Consider the following 25,154-nt stretch of genomic DNA (forward strand, 5'->3'; position numbering starts at 1 on the left):
ACGTGGTTTGTGATCCACTACGCTCTCTCTGTGTTTTCTTTTGTTAAAGGAAACCATACTCTATGAGGTGTTGTAATATTTACTTTAAAAACGAGATTACTTTTGATGTACACATTCAAAAGAGTAAAAATTAAACGAGCACGTTTCGTCGTCTTCTTGTCAGTGCATGTCGCCAAACTGCTGTCTACCTCAGTATACACTCCAAGGTGACATGCCTTGAAAGTGACCGGCTGCTATTGGTCAACTACAGTATCTGCCGTAAAAGAATTTATATATATGCTTACTAGACAACTTCTGGCTACATTTTACCAATGCTGTGCTATGCCCATCTGAGAAGAATGTCACATATAACAACTACGGAGAACCCCACAAGATTACCATGTGCTTTTTTGCACCTTTGAGTTCGGCCAAAGTACAGAGAGGGTTACAAGAACTTCTAGATGCACAACATGAAAGAGGGGAAGGGGGAGGAGAGAGCTTTCCTTAATTTGCCCTCTAGAAAAACTGTCCGCTTTTTCGCATACTGCCACAGCTGCACTCTGTCATATGTGTTGCAGTAATGAAGGAGTGCTTGTGCACCAGCACTCTAATGTCACTAACCGCGATCACCTACACAGCAAAGTAGATGGTCATGATTCAGGTAGCAAATAGCTAAGAGAAAAAAATACTCATTTTGAGAGCTTCAATACTGCAATAACTTGAGAGAAATGGCCCCATTGCAGGTAGCAGACCTCTACTCGGCTCCAGCAGAACAGCAGCAACTTGCCTTACAGTAAAAGAAAGGATTAGTTAGTAATGATAAGTTAACTTGTTCGTTCTGAGTATCAATACAATCGGAATTTCATGCATATCCACTCTCCGCTTCAGTAATACAACTGAATTATTCGTAAAATAGAGTCTATGATGGTACTACTCACTTTTGTTGTACACTCTAAGAAAAAAAGGACTAAAAGGGGTAGAGAGGTTAGTCCTTTTGGGGACTAACTGATTTGCCACAACCATTAGTCCTTTTGGGGACTAACGGGCATGGGATGAACTGTTAGTCCCCTTGCATTTATTCTTCATGGGACTAACAGTTTATCCTTCCAGTTACTCCCGAAGAGACCAACAGTTCATCCTTTCAGTTAGTCCCAAAGGGACTGAAGGATGCACCCGAAGGGACCAACAGTTCATCCTTTCAGTTAGTCCCAAAGGGAGTAAAGGATGTACCCGAAGAGACCAACAGTTCATCCTTTCAGTTAGTCCCAAAGGGACTAAAGGATGCACCCGAAGGGACCAACAGTTCATCCTTTCAGTTAGTCCCAAAGGGACTAAAGGATGCACCCGAAGCGACCAACAGTTCATCCTTTCAGTTAGCCCCAAATGGACTAAAGGATGCACCCGAAGAGACCAACAATTCAACCTTTCAGTTACTCCGAAAGGGACGAAAGGATGCACTCGAAGGGACCAACAGTTCATCCTAGCAGTTACTCCCAGAGAGACTAACGGATACACCTAAAGAGACTACCAGTTCATCCTTTGCTACTCCCAAGGGGACCAAAAGGACTAACATTTAATCTTTTCAGATACTCCCGAAGGGACCAATGAATGGACCTAAAGGGACTAATAGTTTATCCTTCATGCTACTTCCAAAGGGACTAACAGATGCTCCCAAAAGGACTAACTATTAATCTTTTCAGGTACTCCAGAAGAGACTAACGGATTCTACATCCAATGCTGCCACAAAGGCTAACTTTTGAACCCCACAAGTTCTCCACTTGCCACAATTGCTCATCCAACAGTGTTTCATCCAGGAGATTAACCGTTGCTCCACTTGTCCCTTTAGGCTCACTTTTGACAGGATTTCAACAGACTTGGGACAACTCGGCCATGGCAGTGCATCTGTTAGCGCCTTTATGGGGTTGTACAAAACCACAAGCGTTTCACTGGAAGTATTTATTGCATCAAAAGACTGTGCGATACACGGACGAGTGGTGTCGCAGGGACACCACTATCCACTTGAATTAGGCGGCACAGTAAATCTAGTGTCTTCTGGCCTTTCTTTACAAACACAATATTAAAAGCCCAGTATAGAGCCAGCAGCGTGGCTACTGCAGCCAGCAAACTTGCTTCTTCAATTTTGAGCCCTTCGAGGCACACAGAAAATGATATTTCAAACAGATCACCTTCATATGTAATAGTGGGCACATAGTTGGCACACAGTCGATTGAAACACACTTCCAGGCTGTGCCAAGGAAGTCTTGCCACTGAGAGTGTATGAAGTAAACAGTGCAACGCTTGATCAACGCTCATACAGGTGTGGGAGTGTTCTTGTTGCGACTTCGGAGGAAGGCCCTGAGTTTCACATGATTGAGTCGTTACTTGTAGCAAGTGGAAGGCTCTACCTCCTCACAAGAACTTTACTAGTGGAATGCTTTGACCGTCACGAGTATTCCTATTGTGTCAAGAGATCAAGTGATCAGAAGATATGCCAGCCAGATGACAAGTTCGAACATTACCTGCTGGACTTGCATCAAGTTTCTAGACTAGTTCCTCGGTGGGAAACTTGGTGAAATGCATATGCAACAATGCGTATTTGTATTACCTATGAGTGTTGTGCAGAGGAAGTGTTCCTGTTTTGCATTGTTTTAATATTCTAAATGCTTTGTATTTTTAATGCTTACAACTTAAGACAGTGCCGCCAATATGTCTAATAAATTTGCTTGTCCTGCCTTATTTGCTTCTCCCACACACAAAAAAGAATGTTTGTGTGACTATATCACATTATTCATAGCTATGGCATGCTCTTCCACAACATAACCCAATATAGAAATGTTCAAAGTCAATGCCAAAAAGAAGGCAATGTAATTTTGCTAACTGTCGGTCCTAAACATCAGTGGTGTTGAAATAATGTGATTTCAATGGAAACTATAGGAAATGCTAGTTTGTGCGAACATGTGCACAAATAAAATATCGACAAGACAAGTGCTCAATGTTGCATAACAAAGCATGTGCTTACGGTGGATTGTCCTGCATAATACTTGCCGTGATGCAAGTTGACCGGGGGGCTGATGGGAGGGTTAGTGAAGGCTCAAAATTTCATTGTATAACAATAGCGCTACTCGAACAAGGACTGATGAAAGTGAGGGCAAGACATGTGCTCCACTCGCAACCAATTTTTTCTGGTAAGGAATGTTAACAAATATACAAATAAAAATGGGCGAGTTGAAACTATGAAGGAATCACAACTGTGCAGCAAACATAAAGATTACACTCTTGCTACTGTGCCAAGTACCATAGAGATTCTGAAATTCTTTATCATTGGTGGTAGAGTACTTTGACTGGCATAGCTATTGCTTCTGTGTCTGCAAGTCAGACAACTAGCAAAATCTGTTTTAACATTATGTGCTGGACTTGCATTGAAGTGGCTGAAGAAGTCACAAAGTGGGAAACGTGGTAGGCATGCACATGGCAACCCAGGCGAAATTGAAAAAAGAAAAATGCCTCATAGCTGAGAAGTACTGAATCATGGGTGTGATGCACAGCCGAGGCGACGCTACAGAAATGCCATCAGTAAAGCTTTCCATGCTGTGCTTATTGATTTTGGGCAGTACGAAACGCGATGCTCTACTGGTGTACAAAAGTATCTGCTCGTCTGAGCTATGCCTTGACGGGAACTGTGCATAATTTTGTGCATGCGAGGCTTTCTACATAGCATGCCTTCCTTCGCCAAGGAAGCAAAGTGCTGTGCCATATGCATACACTGCATGCCAGAAGTTGTAGACAGTTTTACTGCACTGCTGCTTTCGTCTATATGTACTGAAGTTGCACAATGTTGAGCTGCTACGGTAGGGTGTTGCACTGTGTGTCTACTCGCTTAACAGCCCTATTGAAAATTTGCCCGATGCTGGGCATAGTGGAATCCATCATCCATCATCATGGTGGATTATGGTGATGGGTGGCATGCCGGGTGACGGGTGGCACGGTGGGTGCTGGGTGGCATGCCGGGTGACGGGTGGCACGGTGGGTGCTGGGTGACATGGTGGGTGACGGGTGGCATGGTGGGTGCTGGGCAGCATGCTGGTTGCTGGGCACAGCGGGTGCTGGGCGGCACGGTGGGTGATGGGTGGCACAGTGGGTGATGGGTGGCACGGTGGGCACTTGGTTGGATATCATCGTGGGCGCAGCACGTCAAAGGCAAGTTGTGTGATGAATTGAAGGAGCAGCCATTGCTATACGGAAGCTCATGACGGGCTATCTTTATATGTGATGTTGAGTCTTATGAAGTGTACAGTCTGTATATACATGTTGCCAAGATGCGGCTATTTTCATGCCATAACGAATCAATCTGTAAAGCACCATACTACGTAGCATATCATCACACTTTATTGAAAAAGCATCACTGGACTTGTACTGTATTTACTTTTCCACTCGCTTGCCCTGGCGTCCTGCTTGTGTAAAAGAAAGCTCCAAAGGTGCTTTCGCAGGGAAGCAAGGTGGTTCTCCGGATGTGGTGTAGGTGGCATCATTGGATGGTCACTTATGTATTTCTCCAGGCAGTCTAAAAGGAGAGTGCAATAAATATATAAGTAAATTGTTTTTCCAATGATTTCCAGCAATAAGGGAATGAAGAAAATATGCTCTTATCACTTCAAAAAAAGTTTCAGATAACAAAATGCAGCAAATGTCACACACAAACATGCTACCCAGGGCGCAAGCAGGCACAGGTTTATTTGCAGTGAGAATGCATACACATGCATCACATTGTTTTGCAGATTTACATGGAATTTTTGTATGTTTTTTGCCAAAGCCACGCCTCTTCTCATCTGGAGGTTGGCTTAACTGCAAAATTTAGACACATGGGAGCTGTACTCAAAGCCTCATGGGGTGGATATTTGGCTTCTGATTTTGCATAATTTGTCTGCTCTTCGACCACCCAAATTCCTGTCAAATTCGGAGAACCACAATTTGGCTACACTGTCTCTAACGCATGCAGGAGAGCTGCAAGGTGCAAGCTGTCTGGTTTGTCCATTCTATCATTTGTTAGCTTTACTTGTTGCTCATGCGGTTGGTGAGGAAGTCGTAACTTTAGCATTTGCCATATAGGCATAAAAGATTTCATGTAAAAGCTGTATAATGGCTGGCTTGCAAGCTTTATTTAGCTGCAAATGATGGCAACTAATGTTTTAAAGTGAAGCTTTTTTTGCCTCTTCTCCCAACATTACGGGCGCTGCAGCTGCTATGGTCTTGTCATGCATGCCGTTGGATTTCTTGCAACATTACCAGATGGCGCTCACCTCTGCACATCCTGACCGGCGCTGCTGCCCCAGCATTTCACCGTTAGGGTGTATTGCACGTACTGTGCTGGTTTGAATTTCTATGCGAGAAAAATGCAGATGCTGGGCTGTGATAGTGTAAACATTAGAATCGTCCTTAGTCTGAAGAGAGCGCTTTGAGCTGGAATCTCAACAGTGTGTTGGCCATGTATGTAGAAGGAGCCCATTAACACGCGCCAGCAAGGCGTGCACTCGACGTCGAAGACACCCAGACTTTAAAGAAGTGTCACACAGAACAGGAGCGTCTTCGCTATGCAGTGAAATGTAGTGCAGACCGCGAACTTATGTATACATACAATTACAATACCTAATTGAAGTATGCACAGCCTCATAATTCAATTAAAGTTTAATATTTCTGCCATGATGCGCTGCGCCATGTGAGGCAATGACAACGCTCAATTCCCTCTCAGAGATTATGAACAATGACTCGCAACAACACCTCAAGCAAACACATCTCTCTGTGTGTTCTCCGGACTATGCAGACAAACAGAAGTGGTGCATGCAAGGTAAAGCTTAACATCAACTCGCCACTTTCGTATTGGACTAAACGCTGAAAAAATTACAAACTTGCTACTAACATCACCGTTAATTATTGTCAATCAATGCAAACAATGTGTGCTTCGTGTACATCGATTCTCACAGGGCATGGGATCTGCCATTTTTTTTCTACTTTTCAATCTCCATATTGCTACTTTGCTAAGCTAACCTACATCTTCCCCGCAGGGGCGTCTGCGTCAGCAGGCGTTTGGTGCGTTGCGACACCACGGACCCTAGCACACGAGGGTTGGCCCCTCCCGCGTGTAGCCGTGCGCGGCTTAGCCGTGTCTGGGGAAAGGGGGATCCTGGGGGTTGAGCCAATGCTGGGTGTCTGGACCTTTAAGGCCCCCCGGCGGAGGCAACACACCCCTTTGGCCTCTGCTTCACATAGACGGCACCCCCGGACTGACCCACCCGGGGGAAATCGGTAGTTGCCTTTTCCTGTCTCTCTCTCCCTCCAGCCTTCGTCTTTCTCTCACTTTTCATCTTTCCTGTCTTCTCCTTCCTTCCGCTTACTTCCAAATTTTCCAGGCAGCAAGGGTTAACCTTGTGTGATTAGCCAATCTAGGTTATTTCATATTTGGTTATAGTGATGACGTACAGCTGGCGTTTACAGGACCTGTTCTTACAGTCCCTGTAGCGTCCCCTTGTAGGACTCCATGGTGGGTGGCTGCCGTTATTGCCGAAAATTTCATTCCTCTATGGCAACATCCTTCCCTTCGCTTCCTGATCGCCCCCAGAAAAGAGGGCGCACCGATGAAGTATTCCAGTTTTTTGGACGGCAAGAAGAGTCTTTCCCTCGTTTTCACGTGATCCACTCTGAAATACCAGATAAACCAGTAAGAACTATCTCACCCTTCCTTGTTTCCAAGTCATTGACTGAAGTTTTTGGTCCTGGATATAAGGCGTCGAGGATGGCAAGCGGGGATCTCCTCTTGGAGCTCCGCGATCAAAAACAATATGAAAAATTGTCAACACTAGTTTCATTTGGGGAAACCCAAATAATTATAACCCCGCACCGCACGATGAACACCACCCGTGGTGTTGTCTCTGACGATGACTTGATGGAGCTCACTGAGGCTGAACTCTTGGAGGGCTTCAGTAACCAGAATGTTATTAATGTTAAACGAATTAAGATGAGGCGAGATGGAAAAGAGATCAAAACGAAACACCTGATTCTCACATTCGGCTCAAGTGTCCTTCCCGACTCCATCGAGGCTGGTTATATCAAACTTCATGTTAGGCCATACGTGCCCAACCCTCTTAGATGCTTTAAGTGCCAAAGGTTCGGCCACAGTTCACAGAACTGTCGAGGCCGGCTGACTTGTGCCAAGTGCAGTGACAAAGAACACTCCTCCGAAACATGCCAGAACACTCCGCATTGTGTCAACTGTGATGGCGAGCATGCCGCATACTCGCGGTCCTGCCCGTCCTGGAAAAAAGAAAAAGAAATTGTGACCATAAAAGTAAAAGAAAATATCACTTTCAAAGAGGCACGCAGGCGGGTTTCATACCTGCCCAAGAAAAGCTTTGCCGATGTGACGCGTCAGGGGGCAGCGACACAAAGGCTTCCAGTGGCTGTCCGACCCACAGTCAGTGAGTCGGCAGTTACGCCATCTGCCCCCGCGGCGGTTGCAGCTAGTGCTGCTCCGTCAACCGAGGAGAGGGGACCATCGACCCCGAAGGTGGGCGCAGCCGAGGCTGCCCCAACCTCCCCGGCCCCTTCCAGCGCTGGCAACAGCCGGCGCAGCCAAATCCCGCAGGGTGCCCCACCGAGCTCTGGGCTGGTGGGCGCAGGGGTCTTGCCCTCCAAGGCAGGACCCTCTCTTGTAACCTCTCGCTCGCAAGAGCACGTGTCCGGCGCCTCACAAGAGGCAATGGACACTACACCTGCCCTCAAGGCGCACCAACCGCCTAAGGAGCGGCGAGGCTCCCTCGAACGCTCCAGAAAGGGCAGAACTCCCGTTACAGGGCCTCGAAAGGGCTCTGTAATGTAATCTCTGAAATCTCCATAATCACTACTTGTTTCTTTACACACAGCACTTAATAACTTCCAATATGGATACACAAATAATCCAATGGAACGTCAGAGGTCTTCTCAGAAACCTTGATGATGTGCAAGAACTGATCCACAAACACAATCCAAAAGTGCTGTGTTTACAGGAAACACACTTAAAATCTATACACACAAACTTTCTCCGAAAGTATGTTACGTTTCGCAAAGACCGCGAGGATGCTGTGGCATCATCTGGCGGTGTAGCGATTATTGCTGACAGAACTGTAGCGTGTCAGCATTTAAAGCTCCAAACGGCCCTTGAGGCAGTGGCCGTTCGAGCCGTACTTTCAAATAAACTCATAACCATTTGCTCCTTGTATATATCACCACAATATCACCTTCACAGACGAGACATAGAATCACTAATAGATGAGCTCCCGGAGCCCTATCTGATTCTTGGGGATTTTAATGCACATAGCAGTTTGTGGGGCGATTCACGCTGTGATGCGCGAGGCCGCGTCATTGAAGAGCTGCTTTTTTCTTCTGGAGCATGTCTCTTGAATACAAAGGAGCCTACGTATTTTAACCTAGCTAACAAGTCATATTCTGCCATAGATCTTAGCATTTTATCGCCGACACTTTTACCTTATTTTAAATGGAATGTGCTTAATAACCCGTATGGCAGTGACCACTTTCCAATAATCTTAAGTACGACGGAGCAAGATCAACTTCTCCCGCAGGTCCCCCGGTGGAAGGTTGAATCAGCCGATTGGGAACGGTACCGAGATCTTACTCATATGACGTGGACTGAGATGTCCGGTATAGCCATAGATGATGCTGTCACATATTTTACAGCTTTTATACTAGATGCCGCCTCTAAGTGTATTACCCAAGTGAGCGGCACTGGTTCTAAGCGGCGTGTTCCCTGGTGGAACGATGCATGTAGGCGAGCGCGGAGGAACCAGAACAAAGCATGGGCGCTGCTTCGCGATTCACCAACAGCAGAAAACTTGGAAAACTTTAAGCATGTTAAATCACAGGCGAGGAGAACGCGCCGACAAGCAAGACGAGAGAGTTGGGCAAAATTTATCTCAAGTATTAACTCTTACACAGATGAGAGAAAAGTTTGGAATAGAGTGAAGAAAGTTAACGGGCAACAAACGTATTCCCTACCGTTAGTAAACAGCCACGGAGAAAGCCTGGAAGATCAAGCCAACTCTCTTGGTGCACATTTTGAATACATATCGAGCTCCTCGCACTACTCCGAAACCTTCCTAAAGAACAAAACGCGAATAGAACAGAAAAAGTTACAAAGGAAATGTGCTAAAGGTGTGGCGTACAACGAACCATTCTCCATAGCAGAACTGCAGGCAGCACTGAACTGTTGTAATACATCCGCCCCAGGTTCAGACCGCATAATATATGAGATGTTGAAACAACTACCGCCCGAAACACAAAAAACCCTCCTTTGCCTTTACAACATTATATGGTTTTCCGGCGAGATCCCCTCTGCTTGGAAGGAGGCTATTGTAATCCCAATTCTAAAGCAAGGAAAGGATCCTTCCTCTGTATCAAGCTACAGACCCATAGCACTAACAAGTTGCCTCTGCAAAGTTTTCGAAAAAATGATTAACTGTCGCCTAATACACTTCCTCGAATCAAACAATTCGCTCGATCCATACCAGTGCGGGTTTCGGGAGGGTCGATCCACCAGTGACCATCTTATACGCATAGAGGCACGTATCCGTGAAGCTTTTGTCCATAAGCAGTTTTTCTTATCTGTATTCCTTGATATGGAGAAAGCTTATGATACTACGTGGCGGTTCGGGATATTGAGAGACCTCTCACACTTAGGTATACACGGAAATATGTTCAATGTTATCGAAAGTTATCTGTCAAATCGGACATTCCGTGTTCGAGTTGGCAATGTTTTGTCACGGAAATTTGTACAGGAGACTGGAGTGCCGCAGGGCGGGGTGCTCAGCTGCACGCTCTTTATAGTAAAAATGAATTCTCTCCGTCTACACATACCACATAACATCTTTTATTCAACATATGTTGACGATGTCCAGATAGGATTTCAATCAAGTTCTCTCGCAATCTGTGAGCGACAGGTCCAGCTTGGTCTTAACAAGGTCTCCAAATGGGCTGATGAGAACGGGTTCAGACTGAACCCACAAAAAAGCACCTGTGTTGTTTTCTCTAGAAAAAGAGGCCTACATCCTGATCCTGAAATTGTGTTGCATGATGAGCGTCTGCCTGTAAACAGGGAACATAAATTTCTAGGGATAATTTTAGACGCCAAATTAACTTTTATACAGCACATAAAGTATCTTAAAAACAAATGTATGAAAACAATGAATATCCTAAAGGTTCTCTCACGCACAACCTGGGGCAGTGATAGAAAATGTCTCATGAACTTATACAAAAGCCTCATACGCACACGACTAGACTACGGAGCCATAGTTTACCAGTCGGCTACTCCAACTGCTCTAAAGATGCTAGACCCTGTCCACCACTTAGGAATTCGCCTGTCCACAGGCGCCTTTAGAACAAGCCCAGTGGAAAGCCTGTACGTTGAATCGGATGAGTGGTCACTGCATCTGCAGAGAACATATTCGTCCTTCATGTATTTTCTTAGAGTGAACGGAAACAGTCAGCATCCCGCGTATTACACCATAAACGATTTGTCCAGTTGTCAACTTTTCCGCAACCGACCCACAGTGGCACAGCCTTTCTCCATGCGTGTTAGAGATATGGCTGAAGAAACAAGGGTTCCACTGCTTGAATACCACCTTATGTCCCCTGCTATACGGCCCCCGCCGTGGCAGTGGCAACCAATAGACTGTGATACATCTTTCGTAGCTGTTACAAAGCATGCGCCTGTCGCGCATATACGAATGCACTTCCTCGAGTTACAGCACAAATACTCCTCTCCTGAGTTCTTTACAGACGCATCGAAGTGTGATTCTGGCGTATCCTACGCAGCGGTCGGTCCATCCTTTTCAGATGCCGGTGTTCTGCACCCTAACACAAGTATTTTCACAGCAGAGGCCTACGCGATATTTGCTGCCGTTAAACACATAAATGAATTTAATATCCCAAAGGCAGTTATATACACTGACTCTTTGAGTGTCGTAAATACTTTGAAAACTGTCAGGAAATATCAAAACCCTGTAATTATATCTCTTTACACAGCATTATGCACAACCTATGAGTCCAAGCAGCATATCGTCGTATGTTGGGTGCCGGGGCACCGAGAGATAGAGGGAAACGTGTTGGCTGACCAGCTAGCCACATCCATCCACGCAAACGCTTCCAACACTTGCACGACTGTCCCTGTAATGGACCTCAAGCCGTCAATAAGAAAAATGCTAAGGGCTTTCTGGCAGCGCTTGTGGGATAAAGAGACAGAAAATAAATTACATGTTATCAAGCCGTATCTAGGCAACTGGCCGCCGATATCAAAGAATCGCCACACAGAAGTAACACTTTGCAGACTCAGGATAGGACACACATACAGCACACACGCATACCTCTTGTCCGGTGGCGATCCACCCACGTGTGATAAATGTGGTGAGCCACTAACCGTGCTTCACATCCTGCTGCAATGCACTCAATTAGATGCTAATAGGAGAAAGCATTTTCCATTACCACATCGGCAGCTAATTCCATTCCATCCTCAAATGATTATAGGTATAGAACCTCTCTTTAAACATGAATGCCTGTTTCGATTTTTAAAAGATGTACATAGTTTTCATATTATAGCCCCAGGAAATCCGTAGCACAGCCTCTAACAGAGGTTTCTGCTGCGGTAGGTGCAATAAAGAAAGCACCTGCCTCCCAGCCTTTAGGCTCAAAGGCCCACCGGAGGCATAAGTGCTAGTTAAATATTCTTGCATTTTAGCTCCATGTCCAGTTATCACGCGTACTATATCCACAGACCACTACATGTATCACTACCATAATTTTATGCTTTATACTATTTTACGCTTTCATGACACTGATCGATTTTAGGCCACTTTACAGCCATGTTACATCCCACCATCGCCACTCACAAATCAGTGCTTAACACAACATTATCAGTCATGGCGCTCTTTGGCCATACCTGGCCCTTGCGCCACTAAACAACACACATCCATCCATCCATAACCTACATCTTCAATGTAAAAAAGCCTAAAGAAGCATCTTAACGTAATACAGAGCAATCTTTCATGCTCGTCTGTTTAAAAAAAAAGCATATTTCTGTAGGAAATGAAATCTTCGGCAGAGTGTTGATGCGACTACAAGAGTACCTGGTACTTTGATCCATAAAACAATTGAATCTTGGCAGAAGAATGCCAGTTACAGCCACACTATACAGTCCTTTCTAATCCAGGCTGGCGGAAATCGCTGGAATTCCGCATGATGCCCAGCACCTTGCTTTTCTTGGCACCGAAGAGAGGCATGAAAATTTTAGGATGCTTTGCGTAGAACAAGATCAGCTATGCAGATCAGAGCGAACATGCGAATAATGTACGAGGTGCTTTCTTTGTGTAGCAGTTCTTTCCTCATTCTTATGCTTAAATAAAATGAGATCACTGAAAGTATGTCGAAAGTGCTGATAGGCCATGTCTTACAAACTTCAATAATCAGAACATCTAAAATCAAGAAAGCGGCTGACAGATGGAATAGCACACTGTGGTATGAAGGTTATAAACACGGATGAGGTGCCTCAGAAAGGCTGGCCAACGTTTCGATAGGAGCTATCTTCGTCAAAAGTGGCCTGGTCAGCCTTGGCATGTTAGTTTTAAAGGACTAGTAGGGTGACGTCACGTGCAGTTGTTGTCAGTGGCAGCTGGTTGTAAAGGGAGAGACATTAAAGAGAATGAGCGCTGTCGTCTGACGTCTGTAAGCATGGTTCCTAAGACGAGGGCACAAGACCGTGAGGATAGGAAGGCGGCGAGAAAAGAAACGAAAGAAAAGGAGAAAAAAAAAAGACATGCCAAGAGGCAAAAAAAGAAAGACAAGAAAAAGACGGGCATGGGAGCGTGTTAAGGAAGTGAGGGGTTAGGGAGCATTCAGGAGTGTCATTGGCGGCATGTTTCTGCCGTTTTAGAACTGGTCAGGCGGTCAGTGTGCGAGTAACAAAAAACACCCCAAAAGACATCAGTTGAAAGAATGACTTGAGTAGCGTAGCAGCAACGCGTCGGGTAATGTTGAAGAAATTAAGATGGCGACAAGGAGTCTGGGATGCAATGCATGTGGTAGCTGGCAGGAAGAAGCATGGTGTTTTAGGGATGTCAGCCTCAGTAGCTCAACGCAGGTGTCGTCACAGTGGTATATAGAGCTGGTGATACCCTGTGTGACTGATGCGCAGAAAAAGGTATCCTGGCATCTGGGATTTTGGATTGTGGTGGTGAGGGTGTTAAAAAAATATGATAGAAAACAGACAAAAGGGGGGAACTGAAAGTGGAATAACAAATAGGAGGGTTACATGAGCAAAAGCGGGCGGAGGCAGGTGTACATGGGAAAAGGGGTCATACAGTTGATATAAACATTAAAACATGAAAGAATATAATAAATTGAGTAGTAAGCAGGTAAAAATTAGAAACGGTGGAATAGGTGAGGTTAAGAATTAAGTTTAGGTGGTGGCACAATGTGTTTTGTGGCTTGGTTGATGACATGAGGCTTTCCGATTTAAGTTACAGCTTTAAAGTTTTTAAAGATTCTAAGTTGCTGTGTGTTAAATTGATTTCCATTGGATGTAGGCATTTAAACTTGTGTATGAGGTATGATTCCATATATTTCCTCTAGCGAGGTGAGCGGAAATTTGTAGTCTATAGAGCCTTGCTTTGTCACATATGACATGTTCATTGAAGTGGCTGGCTACTGCTTTAGGTAAATTGTTTTGTATCTGCGCAATGACCGTTCAGTCTTTTATGAATTTTTTGTCCTGTCTCACCTATGTATTATTTGCTACAAGTGGCACATTCTAGACAGTAGACTACATTGCTTGATGTGCAGATGAAACTCGAAATTACCTTGTTTGAGTAATTTGATGCTGTACTTATTACTGTAGTAGTAGATTAAATGTGTTTGCATGTAGAGCACCCGGGCAGCCACAGGGACTGGTTCCCAACTTCGTTGTTGTTTTTAGTTTGGCACGTACAAGAATATCCTTAATATTATAGTGTTGCATCTCAAGACTACTCTGGGCAGGGCGGGAAAAATCTTGTTTCTGGTTGCTGGCGAGAATTGGGTAGTATTTATTGAGGATGTTGTTCATGTTTGGCAGTGTGTTTGAGAATTTAGTAGTAAGAAGAGGCGCTGTTCTTTGTGATCCTAGGGTGGGGCTTGAGCACCTCGGCTCAGTCAGGTTTGGTTGCATTGGTGCAGGCTTTCTGAAGGGGACTCTTTGGGTGGTTCCCGTTTGATAGGGTTTCTTTAAGGTGATCAAGTCTATCTATGTATTCTTGGTTTTCAACACACATGTGACGTAGCCATGTGCTTGGCCTTTAAAGATGCCTTCTTTGCAATGTGGCTTGATGGTGGCTTGTTTATTCTAGGCACTGTTGTTTGTCAAAGGTTTCCATACAGCATTGTCTTTAGTGTCCCAGTGTCAATGTATATTGTTGTGTCCAGAATGTTTATGCGCTCCATTGAAGATTTTGATGTGAATTTTATTGTTGGGTGAAAAGAATTTAGAAATCCTACATATTTATCTAGGCTGTCTTGACCATGTCACCATATTATGAATATGTCGTCAATGTATCGTAGGTATGTGTGGGGCCTGTCAGTGCAGCGCAATAGGAAGTCTGTAGAATCCCCATAAATATGTTCGCATAAATATGTTTTCCCATGTACATCTGCTTCCGCCCGCTTTTGTTCATGCCACCCTCTTATTTGTTATTCCAGTTTCAGTTCATCGCCATATTTGTCTGTTCTTTATTATATTTTTTCGAAACACCCTCACCAACACACTCCAAAGTCCCAGGCGCCAGGATACCTTTTTCGGTGCCTCAGCCACACAGGGTATCGCCACTTCTGTGTACCGCTGTGACGACACGTACGTTGAGCTACTGGGACTAACGTCCCTAGAAAGACCATGCCGCTGCCTTCCAGCTGCCCTATGCACTGCATTCCGGACTCCTTGCTGCCATCTTAACTCCTTCTAAATTATCCGACGCATTGCTGCTATGCTACTCAAGTCATTCTTTCAACTAATGTCTTTTCGGGTTGTTTTTGTTACTCGAGCACTGACCGCCTCACCGGCTCCTTTAAAGCCAGAAGAACATGCTGCCAAAGACACCCCTGAATGCTCCCTAACCTCTTGCTTCCCCAACACCTTCCTTTGCCCTTCATTTTCTTTTCTTGTTCTTTCTTTCCCTCTTGGTGTCTTTTTCTCCTTTTCTCCCGCCTTCCCACTCCCACTATTGTTCCTACGTCTTAGGAATCATGCTTACAGACATCAAGTGACTGCGCTCATTCTCCTTCAAGTCTCTCCCTTTACAACCAGCCACTCCCGACAACTGCATGTGACGTCACTCCACTAACACTTTAAAACTAACATGCCGAGGATGACGAGGCAGCCTTTGAGAAGATAGGTCTTCCTAACGAAACGTTGGCTACCCTTTCTGAGGCACTTTATCCCTGTTTATAACTTTACATCCCAATAATGAGAATAGTGTTTTGAAATTGCATGGCTGTGAACGCTGCAGATTGTAAAGCAGCACATCAGGTGACCACAGTCAACACTTAAGAAGGCAGTGGTTTAAAAAGCTTCTTTTAGACCATACAATTTGCCAAGCTGTCTCGGAACCCAATTTTCTTGAGAAGCATTATTTCAAAAAAGTGAAATGAAAGCTGAAGCGTGAAAAGCTACAATAACGCATGCCAAGTCTACATTAGAAATTTCAAAGACAATGAGGTGCTTAAATGTTCACTTCTGTTAAGACAATGAGCAGCAGGTGAATGCAAGCTGTTAAGGTCCTGTCAAAATTAACCGCTCGTGTAGCCACCCGACTTTCTTGATTGTTTTTAATTGAAACTGATTATGCGGGAAGCTTTGTGGGCGGTTTTCGCAGGAAACCCATATCCCGAAATTATCGTGTGCTGCTTTTCATACGCACAGAGACATTTAAATTGTGTGTCGAGACACAGTGCATATACCGCAGAAGAAAAAGATATAATATATAGGCACTTGCCTCATTCTTGCTTTGGCATTTCTTGTCGCTCTGTATACATCATGTAATGCTAACTCATTCAGATAACTTGCAGATATGCAGTTATGTTTCTTAAATGTGGTGACTGTTGAATTACTTTTCAAAGCAGCCACTTTCTCCGGTGTTGCCGGAAGCTTCCCAGATGCGCGGCACATTGTTCGGCAGGCCTGTCCAGTCAGGCTGCTTTCACCTGCTTGCACTGGTGTCCACAGGTGCCATGCCACCTCTAATGGGCACTTTCCGTCGGAAGCAGACTTGAACATGTAATGCCACTTGTTGAGTGGCATCACAAATCCCACACCAATCTGTACCTGCAATAGATATGAAGTGTTTTTTTCCTGAGCAGTATTCTTAACACTAAAACGCACTTGTATAAAACAATATGATATAGGTTAATTAGGTCCGTCAATTTCTGATGCAACTCTATAATTTCCAATTTCTGCCCCTCGAAAAAGTTTTAAAAGAAACTGGGGTTAAACCCAACCTCACCAAGAAATTCATTTTTGTGTAAAGGTATAAACTAATAAAATTTTTCCATTTTAAGGGCAGCAAACACTCATATTTCGTACAGTCTAACCTTGCAATAATGAAATTAACAGAGAAAGCCAAACAATTGATTCAAATAGGCGCACCGCCATGCAGAGAACAGTGCAAGAACGAGTGACGTCAAGGCCTCCAAGATTGCAGTGTCACACGGAGAACAGTGCAGCACATGTTACCTAGAGACCTACGCGCGCCAGTCTCCAAAATCCACCACCATCACACACTACATGGCCTTGTTCTAAAGAACACTGGAGACATGCCTTGAAAGTATGATTACCCTTGCATGGTTGAAAACAAGTGAATTCTTTTGTGGGCTCTGAAAACCACTCGCACCACTCACTGATCTCAGCAGTTATATTTTCGTCATGACTAAACCGCAGCGATGAATGCGCCAAGTCCCGTCACAACTTCAAACTTCAGAACTCGGTGTGCACGCTCCTTTTACTGCAACCAGGTTTGAAATGTTTGTTGTAACAGTACAGCGCTAGTACAGCGGCAGCGGAATTCTGTTTAGGGACAATTGCACCTTCTACATCTTTTTGTAGGTTTTTGCGCAATATGTGCGTTGCTGCTTTTTGTCATTAAGCCCTTCAGTTGATGTCTAGCGCCCGTTCAGACTGTGTCTCTTTGTGTGTGTGTGTGCCCTTGCACTTGTCATGATGTCCAAGTTCAGCTACCACCAACTAGAACTAAGTTTTGCATTAATCAGAAGTACATATTAGCACGCTTTATAAAAAGCCAAAGGATTAGCACTATGCTGACCGGAAATGAGAAATGGTAAGAATATTCTGGCTGAAAACAACATTTCATGTTTATCAACACTGACGGGCAAGTAATTAAGAAAGTTGGTGTACGTTAATGTTTACCTTTGGAGTGACACAAGGGACAGAAAGAAGACAACAAAACACGAAAACTACCAATTCAACATTAATTTTGATGCAAAAATTAAAGATAATATTTATACTGCGTGTGCCCTTGCACTGCACAAGCGATCTTTTAAAACAAAGGGCACAAGTTGCAATACAAATGTATAAAATCATGATAAACAGTGCTTGCATAAAAATAGAACAAATAAGCACAGAGTTATCACTATTCTGTGTCATTTAGAGAGTATTCCTCTTTGTAATGCATTCATAATGAACACTGGCTGACAGATGTCCCTCTTTTTTAAATGGTATGCCTCAGTGATATTGTTGATCAATCGGTTGCCTTAAGTAAACAAAAGAGATGAACAATCTAAATCTGGCGTACATCACCAGTTGTGCTAATGCATTGTCAAGTGGGATGAGCATGCTTGTCCCTTGAGTGAATAATGGTGCTCTCCTGGGCACATGCTTATACACCGGCCAGTCTGCCCCATGTACAAGACCGTCCATTCTTAGTACGAAGATGGTGCAGAGTGGCCGAATTCCGCGGATTGCCAGCGCGCATGGCATGGCTGTGCAACGGAGCTAAGCGGTGCAGGCGCACAGGGGCTTAGAGGTGGGACTTCATGTCGTGTGTCATCCGCTAAAGCATGGCATGCTCCCGCACTTTAGCAGATGACACGAAGCTCCACATCCCCCCTGCGCCATGCACGCTGGCACTCCGCGGGGCGTGGTCACGCTGAGTCGTGTTCATGCCAAGAGTTGACGACCCTGTACATTTGACCAAACATACACATGAACAGAGGCATAGACTACACTACTAATGACGGACACAAGACATTTAGTGGTAATTTATACAAATCTCCCTTGTCTGGATGCCTTTCTCAATGCGCTTGTGGAATGCTATGCACACATATTTCGAGCGAAAAAATAAAGTAGGTAGGTATGCAGCACAATCCACAAGTGAACTGAGAAAAGCGAGCAGGCAAGCGAGGTACGCTTGGTTAAACATACCACGAAATATGTCTAGTGCGTGTTAGGGGCAGTGTACTGCATTATAATGTTAGGAACTAAATATGTACCAAAGAAATCACCACATTTTACTGAGAAGACCGGCATGCTCGTCTGACTTGGCCGTGCATTGCCGCGATAGGGCTTGAGGCCAGATTAAATTAGTTTATCTATTTCCACCCACGGTGAAAAATTGACAAGAGAAATCAGAGAGGCATACCACAAGACGTGTGAGCAAGCCCCCATTATGAATGCATGAAAAAAGGCGTCCTTTCTAGATGACAAGGGATAGAAATTAGTCTGACTATTCACCTTTTTTTACGCAAATACTGTTTATAGTGATTTTTCACCTTTGTATTACAACTCACATTTTCCTTCTGAAGGAACTTGTGCACAATATAAGCACACATTCAGTGTTAATTTTATTCCTTCTATCAAATTCAGTCATCACTGGTCATGTTGTATGGTCTCCCTTCCTTCACTGTGTAAATTTTGTCCTCAAGAGTTCTATGAACTCACTGGCAAACTCAAAACGACACTACAAATTTCACCTAGAGGATACGGCTGGTTCTCAGAAAATGCACAAATACGGCGACAGGTGTCTGTTGGCACACTGTAGCAATAATGGGTGGAAGCTACCTTTGACATTGCTGCAATACATCAGTTGTCACATGGCTACAACCCTTAAGAAACAACAGAAATGTAAGTGCACAGCAAAAACAAGCAGGTTCAACAACCACAAGTTTGACTTCAGCAGCCAGAACATAGGCAGTTTCATATAGCTAAAGCATTAGCTAATATGTGGAAAATACATGCACAAGCACCCTTAACTTGAAATACCTGCATACCAACATAAAACCATGAGTTGCAGTGCATATGATGCTTGTTCATGACACTAGTATTTTGTGAAAAATACTTTTTGGATTACAAACAATGCTTTCAATTCATCTGCCCAGTAATCAAAGGCGTTTGACAGCATTACACTTTGTACTTGCTAGTTGAAAATATTCTCACCTGAACAGCACCAAGCAGAATAAATAGAAAACAGCCCACTGTGCTAACGAAATATGTGGAGAGACCCAAACTAATAGAATTATTTCTGGACAGCTGTAGACTTAGAGCTTGTTGGCTGATAATCACTATTAAAATTACACCACTGCCAAGCAGATGTTCTGTGTGGTGCTGTTGAAATCAAGTTCACTTGATGAGCAACATAGCAATAACCAGCAAATGCTTTAGCAATAGCGAGCAGGCAATCTTGCATGTGCAAAACTGCATGCTTATTTAATGATAGTGCATCAATAGACTGAACTATGTACCAACTCTGTGGTCTATGCAGTATAGACAAAGTCGAAAACGATGCAACTGGACACAGACTCTGCCACAATGCCTACTTGCATGAATGGGTATAGCTTAAGAAGAATATAAAAAAATGTAGAGAAAGAAAGCAAGCTTACTAGAAAACTCTTCACTGCTGTAGTACTTACAGCACAGTGAATACTGGCCTACATGTACCATTTAAAGAAATTCAAGCTCGTGTCCATTGTTCTGGGAACTTGAGAAATAATTGTGAAATTAATGGAGAAGGTTGGGCTAGTTGGCGTTGACACAGCTCCTGTGACATAGTTACTAGCACAAACAAGGTGTATGGAATAAAGGTCGGACTAGCCAAAGCGGTAGACTTCAACTGACAAGCTTTATTCAGAAGAAACACACAAACAGGCCACCGCATGCTCAGTTAATGTGGAGACAGATGCATAAACGAATGTGCCACATAGGGGGATAACGAAATGCACATAGAAGCTGATAAGCATCCACAAGAAGCCATTACAAAGCATTCACCAGATTTTTCTGAAGACACAACACTTATTCATCAGCTGGTACCAGTGATGGAGTGCTTATGCATTCATCAGCAGCTTTCGAAAGGCAAAACACCCCAAACATTTCCCTATATAACTGCCTGGCAAACTGACTGAGCACTGGTGTGTTATGAAAACATGGGGAGCATTTATGGGTACTTTAACAGTGATCAGCCAAGTAGCCAGCGCCTGTGAGAGCATTTACAGCGTTCCGGTACTCCCCAAGCCACTCATTCAGGCACCTGTTTGTTCAATATACCACTTTCCACAGGGAAGTGAAATGTAGTATACCACCACTACATTTCAGTTAACGAAGCAGGTGACATGCTCCTTAGTGCATGTACCTTGACGCCCGGCAATGTTTACCAACTTGCATATTCTTGTGAGCGTTAGCGGTGCTGAAAAAATGCCTACACCAAACTTGTTCGCCACCTTTCTTCTAGGCGGTGAGACACCCTGTGTACGTATGGCAGCGCTGCACGGCTACCACTGGGACATGCGTTACTGCACATCCAGTGGGCAATGTGGTAGTGCCAATGACTTTCTTGTTGTGCTGGCTTTGCTGTTAAAAACATTGTGGGTGTTTTCGAACAGTGTTCAGTAGGACTCAAGTTCACACATGAGTTGCCAGAAGATGATCGCCTGCAATCATTCGATATTCGTATAATTTTAAATCATACTTTCCTTTATTATATATACTCTCTTAGGAAAAAGAAGCCCTTGCTCGACTACCGTTTGGCATACTCCATGTTAAAGGATGCATAGCTCCTAGCTGCCCGAGAGCTGTTCTGGTTAAATCTTGTGCACCAGGTTTCCTGCAGCGCTCAGCAACAAGCGAGCCATTTATGTAGGGCCGGGTATCTCGATAACACCTTGGTGTCAATTAGTGGGAGCCTCATTAAAGAGGTAAAAACAGATCTGGCAGCTGCTCGGTGCAATAACGCACGTCCCAGTGGGCGCCCTGTGGCTGTGCCATCTGTACATGGGGTGTCCCACCACCTAAACAACGTGGCAAACCAGTGCAGTGTAGGTGTTTTCTTCAGCACCACTAGAGCTCGCAAGAATGTGCAGGTTGGTAAGCAACGCCGGGAATCGGGGTACATGCACTAAGGAGCATGTCATCCACTTTTTTAACTGCAATGTGGGGGTGGTTAACAGGATTTCACTTCCCTGTAGAAAGTGCTGTATTGGACAAAAGGGCAGGTTCTTGAATGAGAGGCTTAGGGAGCACCGGAACGCTGTAAACGCTCTAGCAGGCACTGCCCGTTTGGCTGACCACTGCCGAAGATGTGCTCGTAAATGCTACCTGTGTTTTCAAAACAAGCAAGTGTTCAGATGGTTTGGCAGGCAGTTAGATAAGGAAATATTTGGTGTTTGGCATTTCAAAGGCTGTTGATGAATGTGAAAGCACTCCTTCACTGGAACTCACTGATAAAGGAGTGTTTGTTGTACCTTGAGAAGAACCTGCTGAATGCTTTGTAATGGCTTGTTGTGGTGGGCGGTATTGGCTTTGTTGTGCATTTGGTTTCCTCCCATGTGGCACATTTCTTTATGCATCTGTCTGCAGATATTTTTGAGCATAAGGTGGGGCCTCATTGCGTGTTTTCTGAATAAAGCTTGTAAGTTGAAGTCTAGTGCACTGTCTTGTGCAACTTTTTTCAATTAGTCTTGTTCGTGCAAGTAACCCTCACAATAATTGTAATACAAATGTTAAACAATGGTAAGCATGCTGCATACTTAGACCTGTGACATATTTGGCCCATTACACTTTTAATGCTTACGTGTGCAGAAACTGCACAAGCGTGTAGCCTAAACGAAAAAAAAAGTGGATATAAAAAGTATAACACAGGAAAGTTTCAAATCAATAAAACAAAATAACAAGAGGTAGATATAATGTGTACTAAGCAAAATAAAATGTAACCCGCAGCGAAGTGATTGATGCAAGAAAAAATATACCTCAAGACATGTTAGATATAGCTTTAAAGTGAACAAGGTAATGTGTACATAATGTATACAAACACAAATAAGCAGCAAGTTGAATAAAGTTGAGCAGATATTTAGCCTATTTAGTAAGCACTGCTGAGTAATATGTCCATAAACTTATTGACGAATGATACCGAGATCCTACTTTTGCAAACAGATACACTTCAGTCATACCTGACCAGACCATCCGATTACACACAGTGCTGCTGCAGCCATAGCTCCTCCCTGACGTGGACACTGTTGTTGATCACGGCCTTGCCACTGCAAGATAGGTTCTGTGTTAACTTATAGCAGTGGCACTTTAAAGAAGTCATTGTGAACACATGCAAGGAGCCCAGAAAAAGTCACAAAAACAATGTTTGCACCACTGCAGGGTGGGAACAAAGCACAAGGTCAAAGTTACTGATGAATGTTGTGATAATAGGGACCTCTTCATGACAATAAAACTTTAAGACCTACAGCTACAGCACATTACAAACAAATGTTTGTTTACGTAACAATTCATTTTTTCCTATCGGTTAAGCAACTTTCCCTTGTCATCTCTAGTTATGTCAAAACACCTTGTCTCAAAACGTAAGCTGTAGTAGTAGCAAGCCGCAATTGCTTAAATTTTTTTGCCCGAACCCTATGAGGGAGATTTTGTGCGCAACGGCGACGCGCGACGGCTTTGAGCGAGAAAACGGGCCGTCGCGCGAACATATCGCTCGTTCTTTGTCGCCTGGTTCTGGAAATCTAGAATTCGTCGCTCGTCGCCCAGAAGTGCTATGAGCGAACAGACAATAGCGCGAAGCCGGAACTGGATGTACTACATCAGTCGAGTACTACCGCTTGTTGCACGGAACAAGCAAACGACTATTTTCATACGTGCAAGGTTAAGAACCTACTGCAAGACTTTAAAGAAATGTTTTACGCTGCTCCTTTGAGTAAAACACAGCAAACTAAACTAATAATGCACACTTTTGGCGCGTATTTGCTGCCCTCATACCGGCAACACCGGGGAGACGGCTCTCAATGTCGTCGCTCGCATAGGGTACGACTTGTAGGGAACGAGCTAGCGCGACAGCCATCTACATCGCGTCTCTGTCGCGCGCAAGACCGCTCGCATGGGGTACGACTTGTAGGGAACGAGCGAGCGCGACAGCCATCTACATCGCGTTTCTGTCGCGCGCAAGACCGCTCGCATGGGGTACGACTTGTAGGGAACGAGCGAGCGTGACAGCCATCTACATCGCGTTTCTGTCGCGCGCAAGACCGCTCGCATGGGGTACGACTTGTAGGGAACGAGCGAGCGTGACAGCCATCTACATCGCGTCTCTGTCGCGCGCAAGACCGCTCGCATGAGGTACGACTTGTAGGGAACGAGCGAGCGCGACAGCCATCTACATCGCGTTTCTGTCGCGCGCAAGACCGCTCGCATGGGGTACGACTTGTAGGGAACGAGCGAGCGTGACAGCCATCTACATCGCGTTTCTGTCGCGCGCAAGACCGCTCGCATGGGGTACGACTTGTAGGGAACGAGCGAGCGTGACAGCCATCTACATCGCGTCTCTGTCGCGCGCAAGACCGCTCGCATGGGGTACGACTTGTAGGGAACGAGCGAGCGCGACAGCCATCTACATCGCGTCTCTGTCGCGCGCAAGACCGCTCGCATGGGGTACGACTTGTAGGGAACGAGCGAGCGCGACAGCCATCTACATCGCGTCGCTGTCGCGCGAAATATCACTTGCATGGTGTTTATACTTTTTCCCAATAACTGCTCACAAACCAACAACCACTTAGACAGACATTTACAACCTCGAAGCATAAGTAAGAGAGGAAACGTCATTGCAGTAAGAATAGGTAAAGAGGCAGATGAGTCTTTATTATCCAACTTCAGCAGAAAAGTGGCAGCTCGCGCAAATGAGGACTGTTGCCGAACCTAATCCCTCTCATCGGAAGGAAGCACTCACCAAGACTTTAAATTTAGCATTAAGCCAATAAACTTGCGCAATCAAATTATGTCAACCAACGCTCAGCAAGCATCGGCACAGTCAATGTCGTCGTGGGAGTTCGATTTCTTGCGCCCGCAAGGCACTCTAGGCACACACGAGAAGCAAGCACAGCATGCCTGTACTCACCTTTTAAATGGTACGATGCGGTCGAAAAGCGGCCTCCAAGTTGCCGGAGCTGCAAAGTTATTCCCGCATACGTGCAGTTGCGTAGTGGACGACCTGGGGAACGCTAATAATGCGCATAATTTCTTTGCGGCGTCCACCGAACTCTCCACAACCACCACGGACAAAGGGAACGCACTCCATGGCATGAAAATCGTTGGTCCACGTTTGCCTGGCGCACCACGCATACCGCGAGTATGCAGCGAGACACAAGCTATCTTCTGGCACTTTTGTGCACGCGAACTAAGTCACAATTCATTACACCAAACGCAAAAACACGATCAAACAAACACATCGTAGCAACTCGCACGACCGACAGCACATGTAAACAAGGGAACAAGACTGGTGGACGGATACTATGAGCAACAACTTTGAAATAGGGTGGTGGGTCGCGCCACCTGTGAACTTGGGAGTTTGGTTGGCCTCCGCGATGACTAAAATAATAACCAGCACACACTCACTTTGTGCCTTGTTGCACCGAACTGCATATAAATGTTGCAATACATAAACAACCGTCGCACAGCTTATATTATCCGCTATACTTTAGCGCAAAAAGAAATCCTATGACGTATTTTCGATTTCCAGGAGCTTCCGCCGCATGCGGGCAGTAAAAAAATGGCCTTCGAGATTCGCGTATGCCATTCTTAGGAAGCCTTCTCTGGGCTGTAATTTGAAGAAATATGTATA

At 44.8% G+C, this 25,154-nt stretch overlaps 1 long non-coding RNA gene across 1 annotated transcript; it reads right to left on the reverse strand.

Moving 5' to 3' along the window:
• Nucleotides 1-4,343: 4,343 nt before the first annotated feature.
• LOC139046964 (uncharacterized) lies at nucleotides 4,344-22,557 on the reverse strand. Its single transcript, XR_011507009.1, has 3 exons — nucleotides 22,489-22,557; nucleotides 16,150-16,363; nucleotides 4,344-4,540 (listed from the first exon to the last, which is right to left on the reverse strand). It is a non-coding gene; the product is annotated as an uncharacterized lncRNA (long non-coding RNA).
• Between the last annotated feature and the right edge of the window lie 2,597 nt (nucleotides 22,558-25,154).

Source organism: Dermacentor albipictus, chromosome 6, assembly GCF_038994185.2.
Source record: "Dermacentor albipictus isolate Rhodes 1998 colony chromosome 6, USDA_Dalb.pri_finalv2, whole genome shotgun sequence".
NCBI lineage: Eukaryota > Metazoa > Arthropoda > Arachnida > Ixodida > Ixodidae > Dermacentor > Dermacentor albipictus.